The sequence below is a fragment of the Coenobita brevimanus genome, chromosome 48 (assembly GCF_032717465.1).
Source record: "Coenobita brevimanus isolate Jiangsu-jjx chromosome 48, ASM3271746v2, whole genome shotgun sequence".
Classification (NCBI taxonomy): domain Eukaryota; kingdom Metazoa; phylum Arthropoda; class Malacostraca; order Decapoda; family Coenobitidae; genus Coenobita; species Coenobita brevimanus.
Window position 1 is genome coordinate 10,910,299 of NC_137001.1, and position 10,860 is coordinate 10,921,158.

Below are 10,860 nucleotides of genomic sequence, written 5' to 3' on the forward strand. Positions count from 1 at the left end.
ACGGGCACAATTCCTTTTCATGACATATATCTACTTTCCATTGACAATATCACATACAAATATGCTTACAAATGATGTATTATCACACTGAGTCCATAGGGGCTTCGGCTCGGGCGGGAGGGAGAGAATTAGTAGGAGTTAAAGGAACATAATAGATAGATAGATAAATAGATAGATAGAGAGACAGATAGAAGCAGGAAGTCAAATGATGAGAAGGTGTTGTGTCTGCGAGAATCGAGCAGCGCTAAACATGCTTACACGGAGGAAAGCTGACGACAGCGGCCAGTAAGGAGATGATGCAGTTAGCTGTCAGCAGTCCTCTCGTGAGAAAGATCTGGTAACCATGAGGAACCCCTGCTACATCAGATTTTAGGAAAGAGAGTTGAGAAGGAGACAAGCGACCCTAGAGAGAGGTCGAGACGGAGATTAGCCTTAGAACAGAAAGAGAGAGAGATAGCGAGACAGGGAGGTAGCTACCAGGGACTTATACTCTTATACCTGTTTAATATTTCCAAGACAAATAAAAATAGTCCCATACTATTCTTTACCTCTCCCGTCACTACATGACATCTGGTGGGGAAACTACTACAAGATATAAAGCCGCTCGACCACAAGTCTAAAATATACTTCTCTACAAGTAACTACAAAGTCTTTATGACATTTGGTAGCAGCGAACGTATACGAACCTCGTCTACGAATCAACATTAAATTCCTACAAAATATCAAGATTGAAAACAACCAACAATATCAGCTCCTGACAGTATTCTCTCCATCCTGCCCCCTCCGTCTCCCAGATCATTACGCTGATGCAGAGGTCAAGAGATCACTCGACGCCTTGCACGTAGCTTAACGACAAACCAGCAAATCTGCGGACATCGTCTCCGAATTAAAAGCAAATTTCTACAAAAGCAACCGAGACTACAAAATTAGCTTCAGTTCTACAAAGTCTACAGCCATCTACAATCAACTACAGCCATCTACAATCAACTACAATTAACAACTCTACGTCGTCTGTATAATCTTCTACACGCACCTACAAGTAGCGGCAGTCTTCATCCCACAACGAGTAAATCACTAGAGAAAAGGACCGAGAAAACTTCCACATAGAATAAAGGAACAAACAAACGAAGAGTGAGACACGACTCACAACTCATCTTCACTCAAGTTACTCATCGCTACTCATTCACTCACCACAGCTACCAGTGTGGGAAGCCGACGTCACCATGTGCTGAGATGACATCACAACGCGAGTCTGCCATGCCAAGCAACGTGTGACTGACACCAGGCACTTCTCACCCACTACTCATTACTCATTATTCACATAGCTCCTACTCATATTCACTTATTTTCACAGTTAAGTTGGAAATTCGACGTTCTATGCTGAGGTTTGCCTGGAACAGCCGTTAACCACTACAAATACCAGGCCATGGAGTTTCCTGAGTAATATCGTCCATCAACACAGCACTAGAATTATCAAGAGATCTTCAATCAAACCTGTATTTTCTTCCGAGATCGACTTTTGTATCGACACACCTCTACGATCTGTATCAAGTGGGTAAAATTATACTTGCTCATTTCTTCTCAGTGCTAAAATTAGCTATATTCAACTTATTTACTCATCTAGTTTGCTAGGACATAAATAAACAAGAGGCGTATTTCATAACATCATATCTTAATGACAGGAATATTTTCGCCACCACCCACGTTAATACCAGATGACACACAAATTGCCACAACATCAGACTCACAATTAAGAGACAGCCCACCCATTGTACAACCCACACCACACGTTATAGATAAGGAAACAAATACGGGAGTTTCGGATGATGAGTGGGAAACCCCTTCAGGCATAGAGAGTATCGACTTTGCAGCTGCCTTGAATACGTATGCCAATATACTTAACAGGGTTCACCGGTCCGGTCATACATATTCTACCATTCCCTCACATAACGATAAACTCGTACAAGTTGAATTAACAGGGCAATCATTAAATATGAATCAAGAACCAAATACTGCTGATCTAAAAACCACACCTCATGTTTTTGTGTATCACGAGGATAAGACTGCCCCAGAATTCTCTGGCACAGACAAGGATCGCATTGATGTCATTTCATTAATCAGTCAGTGCGAACAAATGTTCATCAAGCGCCACATACTAGATGAACAAGAGAAAATTGCTATTTTTTCATCTTGCATAAGCCAGGAAAGATGTCCAGCAAGCAATTTATTGCGCTCCGATAAGCTACATCGTGCTAGGACATATGATGAATTTAAAACTGAATTTCTGAAGAAATTTTCTGGAGGTATGAACTTCTTGCCAGGTATCATTCCAGAATTACATAAAATTGTAGATCTTGGAAGGGAGCACACTACAAACCATGTGCTCAGTGAAATAACTGCTGATGTCTCCACAATTAAGAGAACCCTATTAGCTACTCTGGAGAATTCTAAGTGGATAACAGATGATGGAAAGATGTCCCCAGACCTCGTCGTGGACATCATTGGTTATGTAGCTGCCTTGTGTAAATTACCTGATAGAACCCTTAAGATCGCCAAAACGATCGCGTACACCCCGGGAATGTGCTTACTAGACTTAATGAACGAGGTAGAGATGCAGTGCAGTAAAGCTGGTGTGATCGACACACATGCACATTCTGGTAGAATCAGGGTACCTGAGACAGTATCAGCTGTGAAAACATCAACACCGACCCCAAACAGAGAACAAAATCGATCGCGACCAGAAATGAGGCAGCCCAAACAAACAAAGACGCCTAGACCTCGTTCCCACACGCCTTCCTACAGGCAGTTTCATAAGTTTTCGTGCAGCCCGAGCAGGTCTCGCGCCATAAACAACACTTCTTATGGGAAATCACCTCGTAGGTCACAGTCAAGGGATAGGTCCATTCTGTGTCATTACTGTGCAAAACCAGGACACACAAGGTATGAATGCTTTATCAAGGCAAAAGAGGATAATCAAAAGACACAAGGATTTGGTCCTTACTGTAGGCATCATAGATACCAAGGGCACTGGACTAGTGATTGCAAAACAGTAGAAAAAATTGTGTCTATGTTCAAATCGGGGGAAGACCAAGTCATGACAAAAAACGAACAAACGTAAAGAAGAACAAGGCTAAACTTCACATAGGAGGCATGTTGGGAAATGAGTGTATCTTGATACCAGCGGTATGTGAGGGTCAAAACGTTTCCTTATTTTTAGATACAGGCTCTCCAGTGAACTTAATAACACATGAAGAACTAAACAGAATTCTTAAAAATAAAAAGAAAGTAACTTTTCTGGATGAAGCTGATTTAGAATTATACACAGTAGATGGTCAAGAGATTACAGTAAAAGGTATGATAAGATTAAATCTCAGTTTCACAGAAACTACAAGACCATTCTCTGCATTGTTCTATATCGTTGAAAACTTAGCAATTAAAGCTCATATGTTACTGGGCTTAAGATCCATGAGAACTGAGAACATAACTATACTCCCACAAATGAATGGAATAGACTTTGATAATGAATTCATAGAGGAAATACTTTCAGAGCCCTCACCGATTGGTAGAAGAGAGCCAAAAAGAATTGATAATATTAAAGGCTTTAACAAACATACACAAACAGATGAGTGTATAGATCCACTTACACCAGCAACCCCATCCTCCAGAATTAGTGACCCAGATAACAGTACTGATTTATCAATTTTTCCAGCCCATCTCACTAATGATTTGGTTATACCACCTAATTCATACATGAAGGTTACCATAAAGAGCAAATTACGGAATAGTACTGTTCTTGTCATAGAAGAATTATGTAAAGTAAAGGGATTGTCAGTAGAAAACGCATTATGTCATACGAACGACGAAGGGCTAACTCAGATATTCATTATTAATCACATGAATGGGGAAGTTCAGTTGAAGAAGGGAACTTGCATAGTTAATATTGAAAAATGTTTCGCCCCTGTGAAGGAAATAAATATTGGTGGAGTAACAAGTGAGATAAAATCTACGGATAGAGAAAGAATAAAAGAATTTAATTCACTCAGGTGAATTTGACGAAGAAAATGATTTGTTAACCCTGCTGGAAAAACACAGGGACACCGTGGCATTGCCCGGAGAACAATTAGGGTGTACTAACTTGATTAATCACATGATTAATGTGCACCCAGAAACACCACCAATTTTCGTACCAGCTTATCGCATACCACACTCCCAACGTACACTTGCAAATCAGTATGTCGATGAAATGTTAAAGCTTGGAATTATTGAGCCATCAGTTTCTCCGTGGAACGCTCCCCTTTTCTTTGTGCCCAAGAGAAATGGAGAAATGCGTGCGGTAGTAGATTACCGTAAACTAAATAATCACACAATCCCAGACAGATTTCCCATGCCATTGCTAAGTGATGTTCTACAGAATATTGGTCCTGAGAATAATATATTCTCGACCATCGATCTCCTAAACGGATACTATCAGATTCCGGTATCTCAGGAGTCACGTAAATACACTGCCTTTTCAACAAACAGAGGCCATTATCAATATACAAGAATGCCAATGGGACTGAGGACAGCCCTCGGTACGTTCCAGCGTCTTATGAATTACGTATTGTCCGGAATTTTAGGACAAGGCATATTTGTTTATCTTGACGATATTATTATCGCAACGAAGAATATTAAGGATCATCTCAGGAAATTAGACTTACTCTTACAAAAGCTTAGTGATGCTGGATTAAAAATTAAACTTTCTAAATGCAAATTTTGCTTTAAGGAAATAAATTTCTTAGGCCACAAATTAAGTTCTGATGGTATTCACACCACTGATGACAAAATACAGGCAGTGAGAGATTTTCCTGAACCCACTACGACTGACGAAGTTAGACAATTTTTAGGTCTGGCTGGGTACTATAGGTCCTTCGTACCACAGTTCTCTCATATAGCCTTCCCTCTATTCCAACTACTCAAAAAAGATGCCGTATTCCAATGGGAAGAAGAACAAAAAAGGGCATTTAACAATCTAAAAATTAAACTAACAAATGCACCTTGTTTAGCATATCCGAATTACACGAAATCATTTCTTATTTGTACAGACGCATCAGTTAAAGGATTAGGGGCTGTACTGATGCAGGAAGATAAAAGAGGAAAGAATCAACCAATTGCATTTGCCAGCAGACAAACAAGAGGTGCGGAGAAAAATTATAGCACTACAGACTTAGAGGCACTTGCAGTGATTTTTGCATTACAAAAGTTTCGAGATTTGGTATATGGTTACGAAATCCACTTATTCACCGACCATAAACCACTAGTGGGTATGTTTAAAGAAAAACTCCTTTCTGGGAGGAGAGCAAGATGGAAATGTACAGTTGAAAACTACAATGTACAAATACATTATATACAAGGTAAAATGAATATAGTAGCTGACGCATTATCTAGGAACCCGAACACAATTCAGGTTGCGGCGTTAGATCTCAAAGGAAATATCCCAAACCACGAGGATATCGCAAAGGCACAAAGACTTGACCCAGTATGGTCAAAAGTAATATACAAGTTAGAAAGTGGAGATGACATACAATTACCCAAACTTCATGTCCCACTTGAACAATTCACAATGGTCAATAATACATTATACAAAATTAACTCTAAACAATCAAAACGCCAAAGAAATACTAACCAGTTGGTAGTACCTAATGACATGATACCCCAAGTATTACGAATGATACACGACAGCCCACATGCAGGACACCCTGGAAAGAATAAGACATTCAACCAAGCCCAGCTATTATATTACTGGCCTTCATTACGAAGAGATATAAACAATCATATAGACAGATGCGAATCATGTCCGAAACACAAAGGATACCCAATCACACCTGCACCGATGGGTAATTACCCTGTACCACATCAACCATGGGACGTTGTCGCTGTTGATTTACTCAAGATGCCATTATCATACAATAATAACCTATACTTATTCGTAGCAACGGATCATTTTTCCCGTTATGTCATTTTAGCTCCAATTAAAGATAAGACGGCAGAGACAGTAGCAAAGGCAATAACAGATAATGTAATATGTCGCTTTACTACCCCAAAGGTATTAATAAGTGATAATGGAGGAGAATTTAATTCTGAGATCTTACAAGAAATATGTAAACAATACAACATTAAAAAGGTTAACGTTTTGGCCTATCACCCAGCATCGAATGGGTTGGTAGAGAGACAAAATAAAAAGGTATTAGATGTGCTACGACACATTCTCAGTGAAAATTATGCAAGCTGGGATGATTGGATTCCCAGAGTAGAGGCCTCCATTAATGGGTCTATAATAATAAATCCATTGGTGACACACCACATTTCATTATATATGGCACAGATAAAAAATTACCATATGAGCTCCTAGAAGGTGACAGCATGCCTATATACAATTACGATGATTACTCTAAACTCCGTTTACGTGAATTCCAGGACATTCACAAAAGAGTGAAAAAACAATTAATGATGTCCAAGGAAGAAATGACGGAGCCATTTAACAAGAAGGCAAAAGATTCACCTATCAGCTTAGGAGACATTGTTTACGGAGTCATTCATACGAGAGACAATAAATTATCCCCTAAATTTGAGGGCCCATACAGAGTAATTAACATAAAAGCAAACAAAGTTTTAATTAGGTCACTTTCAAGTGGCGAGGAAAAACAAGTTCATATTGACCATTTAAAACGAGTTTCAAGGGAATTATCACATAATTATTCAGCCTCGGATACAACCGAACAGGTGAACGTACCTCAAGAAACCAAGCAAGAACACAAGAATGATTACAAAAAGAAATTAAGGTCATATACCAAACAATCGAACATAGGTGCAACTATTCCAATGAAATCTACAGTACATCATTTACGAGAATTAAATATCGATTTAAACTCCTTCTATAAATGAAATAACAACCAACCGTAACGCACATCATCACTATCATCAACCACAGCTTTATAGGAAATTAATAGATTTTTTTTTTTTCGGTAGGTTACGATGAAGGGACTTATGCTATGGATTCTCCCATACATAGTAAGAGTATATGCGCACCTAGACCCCAAGCATATAGTACGACAAGGATGCCTCATAGCTCCAACGGCCACGACTACAATCGTCAAGGACGTCATGAGTACTGAAATAACTCTAGATTACTTGTATGACTTACCTACTTATGTAGAAAGACTTGCGACGCCGATGCGAACTCTGGACTTCAAGATAGGGAATTATGTTTCACAAGCACATAACACCAAGGAAGTGGATGAAATGGTGAAGTTAGCGAAATGGAAACTAGAACAGGCGAAGTCAACTATGCTCGTTATGATCCATGATCTCCCGTCTTATGGAACGGAGGTACTGAGCGACAGGAACAATATCACACGTACTCGCCAAAAGTGCGGTTTGTTCGATCTGGGCGGCGCAATTCTTGGGAACATCTTTGGATTGGCTACAGAGGATGACCTTAAAGAAATAAACAACAAATTTAATAAGATAGCTCAGGTACTAACATACCAGGATAAATTCATCACAGGACAGAACTCGGCAATGAAGACAATTGTGAAAAATCTGAAACAAGCAGAAAACGTAGCTCTCGAGAGTATAGATAAAATAAATGACTTAGAGGGCAACGTTACTCTTTTCCAGCACTTCTCCATCATCACAGAACATATTGACACGATTCTACTACAATTAGAGAACACTAGAGATCATTTCAGGGCACTTATGCAAGGAATTTCGAATGCTGGTGATGGCAAGATCACAAATGACTTACTCCCAGTTCATGAGCTACGTCAGATAGTTAGTCAAGGCATACATAAACATAAATTGAAGCCATTGTTCCGCAGTAGGGAATTTATGCAATATTACCCATACTTAGAAGCAACACTAACACCAACATCAGTGATAGTTCATGTACCATTCATCACGGAAGACCTGTTCACAGTATACCAAATACACCCCTTCCCCTATAGAAACAACAACACTTTGGTCATCATCAACATCAACACAGACACCGAACTCATCATGGTCTCCAAGAGACGAGACACTGTCACTTTCGCAAGTGAGTCAACGATTGAGCGAAAGTGCCGCACATCCTTACATGCTGTTCATCTTTGTCCTGCGTACATTTTCACGTTTCAGCCTACTGATACGGTCCCTTGTGAAATGGCTATCATCAGCAATAACAATATTCATCATCATTGCAACTTCACTTTTGCTCCAGATAAACTTGTACACCATCAACGCATTGGACACTCGCAGTTTTTTTATTTCCCTCATAACACATCAGTTTACATAGTCTGTCCAGATATACCACCATCTCATACATCAGCCTCAGGATTATACATAGTACCAGACTACTGTGCGGTATTTACACCATCCATGTCTACTTTTTCCACCATCAATCACTACGCCATTATCAACCATACACACAAACATTTCCACCCACTGCCTGATATGAACTTAAACATGAGCACAAGTATTAAGCTGACTTCACCTAAGTTTGAAACTATGCAGCTGATCAATGAAACAATGAAGCCCTGGGAAGATTTGAGTTTGAGTATGTTCAACCCATATTATGTGTATAGCCAAGCATCTTCTGTCTTTATAATCATCTGCATTGTAGTTGCAGTATTGCTGTTGGCAATGCACAGAATGCATGCAAGAATTGCTAATTTGGAGTCATTGTTTAGTGGGGGGAGAGTTAACATCACAGTTAACCCCCCTGAATGAAGTGTATATATTTTGTATATAGTATTAATTATATATATAAACAAAAAAATAATAATAATAACACAAAGAAGAATGACCCATATATGACAGACCAGTACCATTATCTTTGAATGAAATATTAATAACTCTTACAATAATCTTAATTTTAAACTATTTTTATTCTTGCATGTATGCATTTCACTATAATATCCCAAGTACATACTGTATTACAGTTAAATGATTTACTTTAATGCATTTATTCCAATATGTATACAACTTATTTAAAATGTAATATTACTGAATAATCACTATTTACTATGAATAATATATGTATACAATATTCATACAATTATGTTACTTTACAATATTATGTATTTCACTTAATTAGCTTATAAGTTCATTATAATGTGTATGTAGTATGTATTAATATATTATAACTATTAAATGTCGATGGTACGCCATTTTCGCGCGGCCGAGCAAATATAGGACTACATAATAGATAGATAGATAAATAGATAGATAGAGAGACAGATAGAAGCAGGAAGTCAAATGATGAGAAGGTGTTGTGTCTGCGAGAATCGAGCAGCGCTAAACATGCTTACACGGAGGAAAGCTGACGACAGCGGCCAGTAAGGAGATGATGCAGTTAGCTGTCAGCAGTCCTCTCGTGAGAAAGATCTGGTAACCATGAGGAACCCCTGCTACACCAGATTTTAGGAAAGAGAGTTCAGAAGGAGACAAGCGACCCTAGAGAGAGGTCGAGACGGAGATTAGCCTTAGAACAGAAAGAGAGAGAGATAGCGAGACAGGGAGGTAGCTACCCGGGACTTATACTCTTATACCTGTTTAATATTTCCAAGACAAATAAAAATAGTCCCATACTATTCTTTACCTCTCCCGTCACTACATGACATCTGGTGGGGAAACTACTACAAGATATAAAGCCGCTCGACCACAAGTCTAAAATATACTTCTCTACAAGTAACTACAAAGTCTTTATGACAAACACACATCTTGCCTCTAGGCTTAATGAATGATAACGGGCACAATTCCTTTTCATGACATATATCTACTTTCCATTGACAATATTACATACAAATATGCTTACAAATGATGTATTATCACACTGAGTCCATAGGGGCTTCAGCTCGGGCGGGAGGGGGAGAATTAGTAGGAGTTAAAGGAACAGCACACGCTGTGCAACCCTACCACCTGGCTTCTTATGATAGACTGAGGTTTATTGCTACGTGCTGCACCCCATGAAGCAGCTCAGTGTTGCCAATGCCTTACCTCAGAAGATACACACGCCCGCTAGAACACACCAAAGTTTGATGGAAATTGGCCGAAAACTTAATTTTTGGCTATTTTTGTGTGTGTGTAGGAACATGATCGCGTGTCTGCTTCTTCCTACCAAACCGCATGGAATGCAATTCGCATGTGTGTGCCTGAGAGGGTTAATAATCCTCTGCTGTGTACCTACTGTAATGTAAATAAAAATGAAAAGTGAATGTCTCCCGCGTACCTGTCTTGGACCAAAATGCAAGAAAAAATGAGAAATGGGCATTAAAGAACAATACATACATACATACAATTGAATATATGTTTCTGATTTCATGTATATTTGTCTGTCAGCCTGTCTGGAACTTTCTGCTGTTCATCATGAAAAAATAGTTTGAAATTTCAATAAACACTAATGTAAGAAAAGTTAAGGGTCCTCAGGAATGCCTTTCAGGAATTAGTACAGTATAGATAGATAGATAGATAGATAGATATAGATATAGATATATAATAATACCTTTAATATCCAGACACCCAATAACCGGACTCCCCAATGTCCAGATATTTTGGGCCCAGGCCTTCGGAACCCAAAAATGGCCAAAAAATGTAAAAAAAGAAAACAAATTGACATTGTTTTAAACCAAACATTGAATTTGGTGAGTGGCGCTAAACAGTTGTGTTTATGCATGGCCTCTTGCTTCCTCCCCTCCCCAGTTACTGCCTAACTACCATCCTGAGTAGATGCTCATTGCAGTGGATGCTGCTCATTTTTGTGAATATACAGTGAATGAACTGCAATACCTTGCCACTAGACCACATGGGAATTTACAGTGTTTTGCAGTGTTAAGAAATTAAAATTAA